This window comes from Macaca mulatta, chromosome 13 (genome assembly GCF_049350105.2).
Source record: "Macaca mulatta isolate MMU2019108-1 chromosome 13, T2T-MMU8v2.0, whole genome shotgun sequence".
NCBI lineage: Eukaryota > Metazoa > Chordata > Mammalia > Primates > Cercopithecidae > Macaca > Macaca mulatta.
The window spans coordinates 108235983-108249354 of NC_133418.1; positions in this window are offsets into that span (position 1 = coordinate 108235983).

The following is a 13372-nucleotide window of genomic DNA, read 5'->3' on the forward strand; positions in this document are numbered from 1 at the left end:
CCTGAACATGCTTGGGAACAGTAACTGGAGTGCACAGACTGTTGGGAATGGGGACTAGAGCCAAGGGAGAAACTGGACCATTAGACTAAAAAGTGGGGAAAGGTTATGGAGGCCCTGAGATACCAGGCTGTGGAAGTGGGGCTTTCCATGTACACTAGTGATTCCAAACATTCTTCAGTAGTGGATTTCAGCTTCAAACAAAGTTTTGTAAGGAATCTGGTTGCATACAACAAATAAAAGTAGAAATTTGTAAGTTGCAACCCAGATGGGGGTCTAGAATCCCTGGTCTTGTTGTCCTTCTCTTACCATGGCTGGCCCTTCAGTAGCCCCTGTAGTGCTCTAGGATTTCATGGAGCAAAGTTAATATTCTCTACTGTAAAGAACTAGAAATTATTGGGACATAGGAACTGATAGAATTTGAATATTTGTCCCCTCTGAATCTCATGTTGAAATGTGACCCCAATGTTGGAGGTGGGATCTGGTGGGAGACGTTTGGGTCAGGCAAGTGGATCCCTCATGAATGACTTAGTGTCCTCCCCCCAGTAATGGGTAAGTCCTCACTTTATTAGTTTGTGTAAAATCTGGTTGTTAAAGAGTCTGGCACCTCCCTCCCCTCTTCTCTTGATCCCTTTCCCACCGAATTATGTACCAGCTTCCCTTGCCTTCTGCCATGAGTAAAAGTATCCTAAGGCCCCACCATAACCAGATGCTGCTGCTGTGTTTCTTGTACAGCCTGCAGAACCATGAAACAAAACCCCTTTGCTTTGTAAATTGCCCAGTCTCAGGTATTCCTTTACAGTGATGCAAAGTGGACTAATACAGGAACCAACTTCTAAAAAAAAATTTCATACTCTGTGCTATGCACAATCTGTAGGCTAGATGATAAGGTGAGGGGGGTGGGAACAAAAACACAATTCTTGGGACATCTATAAAGTCAGAGACAGAATCTTGAGCTGTAGAGTTCATGAACCTGAGTGACTAATACATTTTCTGGCTGGTTTTCATAATGTGCCCCATCCCCCAAAGCAGTTAAGGTGCTTACCTGAGTTTACCTATGATTGAGAGCAAAGGTGTATTATTTAAATACCGCTGTAAGAGTGCCAGGTAATACACAATTACAAACATATCACTGGCTTATGGTGGACAGGCCAGCAGTGATACTACTGACACCTGCCGGGTTGGCTGAGCTTGACTTTAGAAAATGGGTTGGATTTAGGTCCACTCCATATGTCTACTCATTCTGGACCAGCAACTACCTGGGATGCTTTAATTCTTGTGGTGAAGTGGAAGAGTAAAAGACCAGCAGAGCTTTGCCGTGACTCTCCAAGTTTCAGATCAAAGCAGTACCTGTCACTGTCACTCACATTCCATTAACCCATACACATCATAGGGCCAAAGCCAAAGTCAATGAAACAGACGACATTCTGCCCACAGGACTTGGCAATAGAAGTAGAGAAAGAAATAAAGGTCAACAAATAATACTACCTACTACAGGTTGGGGTGATGGGGAAGCTGAGTGGGCACCAAGCCAGAAGCTTATCTACTCCTCATTCTTTCACACCCAGCTCATATTCCATCTCCCCCATCAAGCATTCCCAGGCCAGCTCTCCTTCTCTGACCTACTCCAGGTGGACTTTGACCCCTCTGTGAGCTGTCTCCGGGGCGAGATCTTCAGGCGGTCAGGAACACTGGCTTTCCCTTGGTGCCCAGCGCAAGTGGGCACATAGTGGTTGCTCAGTCAAGATAAACTGCTTGATGTATGGATGGAGGAAGGATCCAGGAAACTTTCCTGGAAGAGTGAGGTGGGATGATAAATTCAGGGGGCATCCCACTCTCTCTTTCCGTACCACCAGCACTGCCTTCGAACACGGCAATGTGAAGGAAAGCACATAGACTTTGGAGTCAGAGAGACTCAAGCTGAAATTACAGCTGTACGTTCACCAGTCCTGTCACCTTAGATGAGTTGCGTTGCTGTATGGTGCCTCCGATTTTTCATCTGTAAAATGAGGACAATAGCAATTACTCTGCAGGATGATTACTGTTTTCAAAGATACTACTTGCAGTCCTGCCTCAAGACCTTTGCAGATGCTGTTCCCCCTGCTGAACACAAGGTTCCTCCATTTATCTGTGTAGCTCACTCTCTCATTTCAACAGGGTCTTGGTCAAAATGCCATCTGATCAGTGAGGCCTCTCTTTATCATTTTATATAAAATAACATACACTCCATTATCTCACTCTATCTTCCTGACCTGCTTACTTTCTTTATGGTATTTATCAACACAGTTATCTGTTTGTTGTTTACATGCTTCATTATTGTCTGTGTACCTTCCAAAACATAATGTAGACTCTGTGGGGCAACCGGGGCTTTGTGTTTTAAATCTTTTAACAATCTCTGTATCTCATTGCCCACAATGGTGACTAGAAGCTGTTTACTGAGTATTTCTTGAACGAACGAACTGTGAGTATTGAATAAGATTGTGTCTGTAGATTCCCCACACAGTACCTGGCTCACTCAGTAAATAGTAGCAGTTATTTCTGAGTGGCCTGTTCTAGCCTGTTCCCATTGATCCCAGCCTGTATATTTCTGCTCAGGGTCCAGAGGACATAGCTAACCAGAGAAGAGCACTGAGCCTCTGGGCACCTGCCTGTGTGCAGACTCAGGCACATAACTAAGAATTTTCAAGGCTTTTCACTCTTCCTCCATCCTTAGCAAACAGAAGGGCCTTGATCTTGAGAGGCCTAGAGTGTATTCCATCATCTCTACTTCCTCTGAGGGCCCTGGACATATCATCACCCAGATTCACCATGTGAATCACAAGCATTCAGCTCATTCCTAAATGCCCTCCTCTGTGTAAGGCAGACAAATCAAGCCGGAAAACTGAACTCGAATTAAACACATGCATGGTCTCATTTTATTCTATTAGAAGAGACTCTGGAGTAGAATGTATTGACATGAATTGTGTGCCTGAAACTCTTTCACACGCAAAGAAAAAAAAAAAAAAAACACCCTGTGGTGACGACTTTGACCCCTGTAATATGAGATTTATACAACTTCTGAAGAAGTGAGATAACGCTGGGAAAATGAGATGTTAAAGCATACACAGTTTTGTGAAAAACATTGACATACAGCTTAAAGTTCAAAAACCCTGCTGCATTGGGTTTTTTTTAGATGTGAGGCGCTTTGCTGAAAACCAGGAGTGATGAGTCCATCCTGTTGAAGTGAAGTGAGCTCAGGAGTAACTCATTTATTGATTCAAGGTTATCCTGGATCCCATGTGCTGGTAGTGGCCTGGATCCTGAGGATACACTGAAACGGAGTCTGTGCCCTCAAGGACCTGCTCTTCCATAGGGACTCAGTCATGCTCACAGTGGGGCCCCAGTGAAGGGGCTCTCATAGACAGAACCATGCCTTGCCACAGCTGATCCAAGGAAAGAGTGATGCCTCACTCACTTCTCTCACACAGAGAGAAGAATCAAGCGAACGTTCATTGGCGCCACTTGAATTGCATCTTACAACACATGCAGGTGTTCAACACACAAGACGAGAAAGGAAATGTACTCTGGCCAAAGGGAACAGCATACAGGAAGGCATGGGGTGACAGAAGACAGCAAAGTCACTTTGGGGAACTGTGTGATATTTAGTAGGATGGGAAAAATGGGACTTCTCTAAGGGATTGTTCTCTCTCTGCTTTCTTGAGAACAGTGCCAAACATTGCCACATATAATATCACAGGACAAGAGTTTTTTAAGTGATTATTTTCACAAGAGTTTTGAGAGAACGTGCTGTGCAGCCTCTGCTCCTAAAGCTGACTTTGTCAGAGGCTGTGCCTTCCCAGCCTATGGCACATCCATGGAAGAAAGTTCACTGGCTTTCAAAGAGGCCCTGATGGAGCAGAATATGCCCAGAAAATGCTTGTGTGCACACAAGCGCGCACACACACACACACTCACTCACTCTTCTTCCTCATCTGATTTGATTAATACGTGTATTTTCCAGTCTTTCTAATCTGAAGTCTGACCATCCTCTTCTCATTTTAAGCCCATAGACCCCAACTGTCCATCCAGGACAAAGTCCATGCCAGTCAAGTGACCCTTGAGACTCATCACTGTCTGGACCCATCCACCTCTCCAGCTCTGTCTTGGACCATTCCTGCTTGGTACTTCTTGCACCCACATCCAGAAGCTTCTGGTTTTCTGCACACAGACTTTTTTTCTTCTTCATTTCTCAGGTTGTTTTCTCTTCCAAAAGGGCCTTTCTACCTCTCTTTGCCTGCTCCATTCCTACTTAGCTTCAACCCTTGGCTTAAGCTTCCCTATTAACTCTCTTTCCTGGACAGGGTAGCACTTCTCATTGCATGCCTTATTGAATTAAGAAACCCTGCTCTGGGGTCCCAGAGAGCACTGTGTACCCACAGAGCTCCTTTGAAGACTCACTTGCCAGTTTCCATAGGTATAACCCCTCTCCACCTGCCCATGGCTGACTTTTCCATTAGGTACGGTGCCTGGGACCCATGATACCTTTAGGGATGAATAAAAATATTTTAATCTCCTTTAAAATAAAAAGACACACTGAAAATAGTAACATTAATGAACATGTAATAATGACTCATGCCCAGATTGTGTTTATCTTTATGCCAATGTAGTCATAAAATATATGATGATTTTCAATTTTTCAATTTTTATTTTAACACCAGAAGGAGCCCGTGGAGGCAAGAGTGCCTAGGGCCTTGGGATTCATAAAGTAACTCTATCTTGCCACCTCCACTAAACTAGCCCATGAGGTCTTTGGGACCCTGCTCTGGTAGCTCCCTTTCTCCCAGTGCCCAGCTCAGCACCTGGGTGTGTGCTCACTACAGGTGTGTTGAAGAAACTGGACCATCTTGGGTAGAGAAAGAAGGGAAGGCTACTGTCAGTATCTCCACAAGGGAACTGGGCATGAAGTCTTAGGAAATCAATGACCATAACCCTAAAACTCCATTTGTAAGAGCTGAGGGAAGGGAACTGAGGACAATTTGAAATATCGAAGGAAGTCTACATACAGCAGCCATCCAGACCTAGTCTGTTCCAAGGTCTCAGAGTCAATTGAATGGTTCTACATTGTGATTATATGGAAGAATTAGTTCTGGCCAAGTCTCCAAAAATAATCATTTGAAAATGCATGATTCTCAAGACAATTCTAGCAGACTGAAAAAGTAGGTAGGCCTATACATCCACAGGAAAAATGAGTAATGGGTGATATATTTTTATTCTGATGTGATTTTTAAATGTATGACTCCTGAAATAATACTCACCTAATATCTATAGGCAACCTACTTAATAACAGATTCAAAAGATGCATCTGCATTATTTTTAGAGGGGGATGGAATGCCTTATTGGAAATTATTTTGTCAGTTTCCAAAGAAGAAGATAAATCATAGCCTATAGTACAATCAGGAAGTAAAACATTGTGAATCACAGAATCCTAGACTTGTTAAACTAGCAAACACCTTAGAGAGCATTCTGTGCCCTACCTCACTGAATAGATGAGCAAACTGAGGTCTCCAGTGGGGAGCAACTGGCCCAAGGTTACTAAGCAAAGTACCCAGCAGTGACAGAGCTAAGAGTGAGTGCGGCCTCAATGCCTGAGCTCCAGTCCAACCATCACCTTGTCATGCTGCAACACCATTCCACTGCAATAAGAAAAGGGATCATGTAAATGTTCATTTTCCTTTTGAAGTTCAAAGCTACTTAGAATTCTTTAGTTGAGGGCAAGAGGTAGCTGTGGGTGCAAGCTGTTTCTGATTATTACAATGTGAGATCAAATGAAGGGACTCACAGCTTCACTGGGGTCACTTTATATCCAATAGTTTTTTAATTAATGCAGCCAGGAGAGTCTAGAGTCTCAGCCAGGCCTGCTCGACATTCTGCACATCAGTCTGCTAGCCTAGAGTCCTCTGATGAGACTGTGGAGAAGAAGAGGCTAGGACCAGGAGCAGTTACATCCCTCACCTCAAGATAACACCAGCAGGGTAGGCAGGATCCAGCCAGGGCACCCCCTTCACTCCAGGCTCAGATGTCCATTCTGTCTCATGGGAGGCTCCTGGGCCCCTCTAGTGCTACCCCAGAAGATTAAAAGCACCTGCTTATCAGATCCTGCCTCTTCACCGTGCTGCCTGTTGGACTCACCCCTTCCCACACATTCTCTGTAGTCCCTCAGGGTATGCAATGTCCAAGCCAATTAACACTCAGCATGGTTTTCCAATCCCATAAATCCTCCAGCAAATTCAGAATTTTTGAAAGAAGACTATCATTTATTCAAATATCCAATTTATAGTAATCAACCTGGAATGTGAGGGTAACCAACTTTAATAAATTGATTCTGTTTGGTACAGAGGAAACCTCCAGTTGCTGGATTATTGGTTTTCAGAATGTACTATTTTGTTCATGCAACTTTGATTGAGTCCCTACTTCGTATCAAGCACTGGAATTAAAAGATGAAGCAATCACAGTTCTCGCTGCTAAGAAGCTCTTGGGGAGAGTCAGATAAGTAAACCAGATATTTGTGGCAATTGTGATAAATGTTAAGACTGAACAATTTTCAGGATGGGGATTCTATTTATGACAACATGAGGGATTAGATACACAGGAAAATCACTCAAGCACAGTTTAAATGCAGCTAAATTAACTATATATAGAGAGATACATAGCTAAAGTAGATGGAAAGGAAATTCCTCAGAAGCCAGAAATGACAAGGAAGTGACAAGCACAATTCCACAGGTGAAACTAGTCCAGGAGCCAGGTACTTTGAGGCGGTATGCTGATATCTGGGTGCTTAAAACTTGGGTCTTAATGAGTATCAAATAAGACCAAAGACAAACCTTGGCCTTTAGCAGGATTGACTGAATCAAAGATACCCACAAAAGCCAGGCCGCTTTGAGGAGCAACATTTCAAATGGGAAAACAAGGGGATAAAACACACCCTACAAAAGCACATGGTGAGGCTATGTTTTAATTAAACAAGAAAAAAATAAATAAAAACCAGCTTCTTTTATAATTTTTAAACTTGTGCCTATACTCCTGTAGGTCTATGATCAAAATTAAACTTATCAATGCAGGAAAAAAAAAAAAAATCCAAAACCAAAAATACCCTCTAGGCTTTAGTTCTTAATAGGCCTAGAATGCTACTGTTCCAAAGACACCAAGGGCAAATCCTCTCTGCAGAAATGTATTTTAAACCAAGGCTTCAAAGAATTCCCACAGATAAAGAACTAAAGAGCATGAGCTCACAATTAAAACTCACTCAACAGAAAAGGAAAAATGTCCCCAGCAGAGGTGGTGTAAATCATATAGAATTACAAGGGAAAAGGCTGTGGGTATTTCAATTATAAGGAAGAGAGTATGAAACAAATATCTGTAATGTTTCTAGAAATATAAAATGGAATCAAAAGTGTAATGAAGAAATAAGATATTAAAATTGATCAGACACATGTAAAATAGAAAAAATAAACAAATATAAATTATAGAGATAAAAGAAAAGTATCTATGTGTTTAAAAAATCACCAATTTTATTGGAGATAAAATTTATGACCTGGAGGATTTATCTGAAAAAAATTACTCAGAATGTTCCCCCCCCACCAAAAAATAGAAAGACACAAGTAAAGAGACATGAACAATAAACTCAGAAGGTATTAATATGTCTAATTAGAATCATCAGAGGAGAAAGAAGAAAGACTGAAGTCCAATCACTACTTTAAGAAAAAAGGAAGAGGTACAATAATTTCAGAAGGAAAGTTGAAGACTACAAATGGAATAGTAAACAAAGAAAATGTTAAAAATGTGAGTAAATGCAAAAATATTTATTGCATTAAACTATTATAATATGCACAGTTAATTCATACACCTAAGCAAACAAGAAAGAGCCAAAATTCAGGACAACATTAGCAAATTATTTAGAATTGAGATGATCAGAGTTAATGTGTCATAAAATTTTCATACAGTTTAGAAGAAGTTAAAGATACTAAGTTCAGAATTTAACGTGTGTGTGTGTGTGTGTGTGTGTAACTTCCACAGTAGTTGAAGAAAAGTAAAGTATGAAAGAGATATAAATCAGTTCACAAGAAGGCAAGAAAGAAAAAAGGCCGGGCGCGGTGACTCACACCTGTAATCCCAACACTTTGGAAGGCCAAAGAGGGTGGATTGCTTGAGGCCAGGAGTTCGAGACCAGCCTGGCCAACATGGCAAAACCCGTCTCTACTAAAAATACAAAAATTAGCTGGGCATGGTGGCAGGCACCTGTAATCCCAGCTACTCAGGAGGCTGAGGCAGAAGAATCGCTTGAACCCAGGAGGTGGAGGTTGCAGTGAGCTGAGGTCGCGCCACTGTACTCCAGCCTAGGTGACAGGGCGAGACTCCACCTTAAAAAAAAAAAAAAAAAGAAAAGAAAAAGAGAGAGAGAGAATAAAGGAAAGACAAAAAAAAAAACTTGGAAACTACAAATTGTAGTAAAGAAAGGATAAATTGGTATAATGGCTTTTGAAAACAATTTAGCATTGCCTAAAAGAATGAAATTTGCATTTTTGACACAACACTGTCATTTCTAAGTATATAGCTTAAAAACTATATTTTTGACTTGCAATCTACACTAAAAGAAATGTTCAAAAACGTTTATGAGAATTTCTTACAAGAATAAAAAATAATACTCTATCATCAGGAGAATGGATACATAAACTGTGATTATTTATACCGTGGAACCCTATATAACAATGAAAGAATTCATGGACATTGGCCTTACGCATCATCACGGATGGATCTCAAAGATATAATGTTGAGTGAAAAAAGCAAATCAGAAGAATATGAATTGTAAGTCATTTGATTCAATGTACAGAAAGTTTAAATATAAGTAAAACATGTAATGTGTTGTTTATGTATGATTGCAAATGTGGTCAAACGCTACAGAAATAAAAAAGAAAATTCAAAAATTCAGGAAAGTGGGAATCTGAATTTTTTCCCTAGGGAGGGGAAGGGAATGGGTCAGGGAAAGGCACACAATGTTTTCAAAAAGTTGACAATCAAGCCAGATGGTAGGTATCTGGGTGTTCGTTTTATTATTATTCTTTAAAGTATACAGCTATATTACACACACGTATTTGTAAGTTTTTAAATGCTTTTAAAAAATAATAAAGAGAATAGGAGAAAAATGAATGCCAGTAGTGCCAAGAAAAAAAATGATGGTAATCTCATCCTTACAGCAGCAAAGTAGTGTTTCAGTTTCCCAGAGGATAGGAAGCCTCTTTTTGAAGAATGAATGGAAGATATCCAGATCAAGGGGACGCCTGCTCAGAGGCAAGTCAGAGCAAGAACAGTGGAAAAGTACAAGTGATTGTGTCTGTCTGAAGCGTGGGGTGCACTGTGGGTCTGGTGGAGGCAAGGCTGGAAAGTGAGGCAGGCGCCGGAGCTGGTTTAGAGCCTTGTTCATGCTCTTGTGTCACGATCAGGAAGGCATTTAGCTGACTTGGAATTTCCTCTTGGTGATGGCCTGAGAGATAATATTTTATGTGGGTGACAGGGGTGAGATTCATTTTAAGCGAAGCCCACATAAATCTTTATACTGAACGGCCTTGCAGCACTCTCTTGCTGGAGGATGGGATGTGAGCCTCAACCCAGAGGCAATGGGAAGAGTCTCTTGGGTAGGAAGAAAATGAATGCCTCAATAGACATACACTGCCAGCATTTCAGCAAAAACAAGTGTGTGAAACCATTTTCTCTATGGTTGGAAAATTATCATCATCATGAGCATATTAAATTTTTTTACTTAAAATGTGTTCTTGGCTATCATGTGTAGTATGTTTTTTGATGTTTAAAATTCAGACAGAGAAATTGTGGCCAAGGAAATTATCAGGTATCATTCACAGTAATTAGAACCCAGAACTCCTGCAAGCAGTTGAAACCCAGGACTTCCGAAAGCTTAAAAAGTGATGATGAACTTAGAAAATGAAAGTCAAGAAACGTTGAGTAAAAACATTTAGGTTGACCCTCTCTGCATTGTGAAGTTGCAGGCAGAGAGGCAGAACTTTCATTCTGTGATCATTGGTGCTTGTCAGATATGGAGTCTATGTTATATGATGACTTCAAGAAGGAAGAAGAAATGGGTCCAGTGAGAAGGGAGGATGAGGAGAGAGCATGCCATGACACCTCTTTCTAGTGGAAAATGACTAACACTAATTTCTTCAAGCATCTAAGGTATCAACTGCCTTTCAGAGAGACTGAGACACTGTGCAGGGAATATGGAGGCTAGTGCCTTTGAAAGCAAATTTCCCCAATTTACCAGTTTTCCCAACCCATGATCAACTCTTATCTGACATCTTATTCCCTCATTCTATAGACAAAGAAAGATGCAGTGCCCATTTATTTTTCTTCTAGACATTCTGCCCAGGAATCATATTTGCTTGTGTTCAAACTACAGATGCTCTGGGCTAAATTTCTCTCCTTGGTGTGGGCCACAGGTGGTCTCAGATCTATTTAGGCTTTGATGTTTATAGCTCTTTTATGTTACGAGAAAGGTGGCTACATGTGCAAAAGTCTCTCCCCTGCAATAATGTAGAACCAGTATTTAGTTTTGCATTGTTCTACAGTGTTTCCTCAGATGTAGCAGAGTGAAAGTGACCCTTAAAATAGATCATCAACTCAGAGTGAAACCTGATGAGACATAGTCAAGAAGGATGAAATGATGCCCAGACAACAGGCAGAGTACTATATGCAGAACAACCCAGTGCTCTGCAGTAAGGAAACATGCAGGAAACAGACCCCTCTGTTGCCTCTAACATTGCAAAGTCATGGCAGGACAAAACCTGCATCTTAAGTTTAAGAAAAGCAAACAAAACCTGATGTTTTATGGAAAAGTTACCTTGATGCTCTTAGAGAGTATTGGCAGTGTTATTACACACTTACAAGGTATGAAACTCATAGGAATTGTGGTTTTGGTTTTTCTTATTTTATTTTCCCTATTTCATAAGAAAAAATGATCAAAACAGAAGTACTTTGAGAAGATGAAACACAGTCAGCTCAGTTGTTGAAATGCCCCCAAATTCTTATATAGGGATGGAGATGTATGTCTCAGCCTCTCACGCTGGCCATTGTAATGGGAAAAGCTTTTGAGAGTCAGTGAACAGATGGCTGCTTAATTCCAAGAAAATTGTTGTTGGGACAGCCACAGAATACATAAAGCTGAGAATCTGGGTCTTTTTACACAAAATATTTTCTTATATAAAACCACTATTTGTATTATGTTGAACATCAATTTAATGTTAAAATTATTCCTAAGAAGGTGTATTAGTCCATTTTCACACTTCTATAAAAATACTATCTGGGACTGGGTAATGTATAAACAAAGGAGGTTTAATTGACTCACAGTTCTGCATGACTGGGGAAGCCTCAGGAAACTTACAATTATGGCAGAAGAAAAAGCAGGCACCTTCTTCACAAGGCGGCAGGAGAGTGAGTGACGTGGGGAAGCACCAGACACTTATCAAACAACCAGATCTCATGAGAACTCACTCACTATCACGAGAACAGCATGAGGGAAACCACCCCCATAATCCAATCACCTCCCACCAAGTCCCTCCCTTGACATGTGGGTATTACAGTTTGAGATGAGATTTAGACACAGAGCCAAACCATATCAGAAGGATAGGATGTATGAAGCATTCTTAGAAAATATATTCCACACTCCTCTTTGTGTTGGTAAAAATACTTTCCTATCTTCCTCATACCCATGTCAATCTCCTGAGTTGCGTTCTCTCCTAGGATTCATTTGTGGTATCTCTTTTGCTTTTAAATAATTAAGCAGAATTGCCTTCTCCATAATGTCTTGGTCCCAATCACACTAATCATATGTGGTCATTCTATTTTCACCTTCATATATATTTCACAGTCTTTCTTTTGGAGAAAAATATCCTATCTTCTGGGCATTTCTTATCCCTAGCCCAACAATACTAATCATAGTTTGGCTTTCTGGCAGCATGTGGCTTTTTCCTTGGCATTGTTGATATGAAGCAATTCCAAAACAAGCAAATCCTAGCATGCCTCTCTTTTCTCAGAAAATAGAATGGCACACTCAACAACTCGTTGGTATTTTTGAATCTCCGAAAACTCAGCTGATAACCTTCATTGTCCTCTGCTGTCTTGGAAATTGAAAGGTCACCCTAAAGTGGAGACAGCTTTTCTTGTGTCACCCAATGAGTTAGAAGAACTCTTGACTCCCAGCTCTTGCCACACAGTTGTGCTAAGATCATGGGTATTTGACTAGGTTTCTGTTGGGTATTGGACTAGGGAATTTTGACTCCATTTTCTCTGGTTAGATCAAATCCTGATATTCAGTGATCCACTGTCTGGGTTTTTGTCACTCGTGGCTCCCTTCCTTCCCTTCCTGCCAACAACTCTATGTCCTCCATTCTGAACAAACATCACATGTGTGTGCACAGGAGAGTGCTTGCACACACGTGCACACACACACATTGTCATCATCATCATTACTGTCATCATCTCCACACCTCCCACCCCTTTGACCCTGCTACTTTCCTCCTCAAATATCAAGGAAAGCACTCAACAGATGAGCAGGGCTTCTCAGTGTACCTTTTCTGCAGTTAATTGCCTCCCATCCTCTCTCTGGCATTCCATGCGCCATTGAATTCAAACAATATCTGCTGGAAATTGTGCTAGGCCTTGAGAACATGTATTTGAACAGAATATTGGCCTTACCTTCTGCTTGTTCACTGTCCAGTAGGGAAGGCAATTGTGAAAATAAATAATTGAAAATGAAACGTGATCAATAAGAACTGAAAGATTATGTGGCTTTTCTGAAGTCACAAGTCCAGTGACTAAGAAAAAATGACTGGAACCCAGGTTTTTTGTATTCTAGCTAGGGACTTTAGTAAAGTTTTGCAGAAAAAAAAATACACATTAGTTTTAATTATAATGAAGCAAAAGTGACTTAGCGAAAAAAATTTTATTGGCCATATGTGTGTGAAGAGCTTTAAAATGCTGTAAGGAATAGACAGGGGAAAAAAAGGAGTAGAAAGATGAAGAGGAGGAAAAGGAGGAAGAGGAGACTTAGAAGGAGGAGGAGGAGAAGAGGAAAAAACTTTGAAAAAATAGAATGATATATATTCTAGTGTTCTATTTTAAGAAGGTGGATACCAAACAGTGCTTGCCAATTACTGTTGCTCTAAGCCTCAGAAAGAGGATCTGAAGTCATCTAGGGTCAGTGTAACTTCCGGAAGAGAGTCGGGAAATGTAGAGCATGAGAGACCAGGCACTGGGCCTCTGCAGAATAATCGTTTATTTTGGATTTTCCACTCACGGAAAGTGGACTCCTTCCAGAAGAATCAGAAGAGGC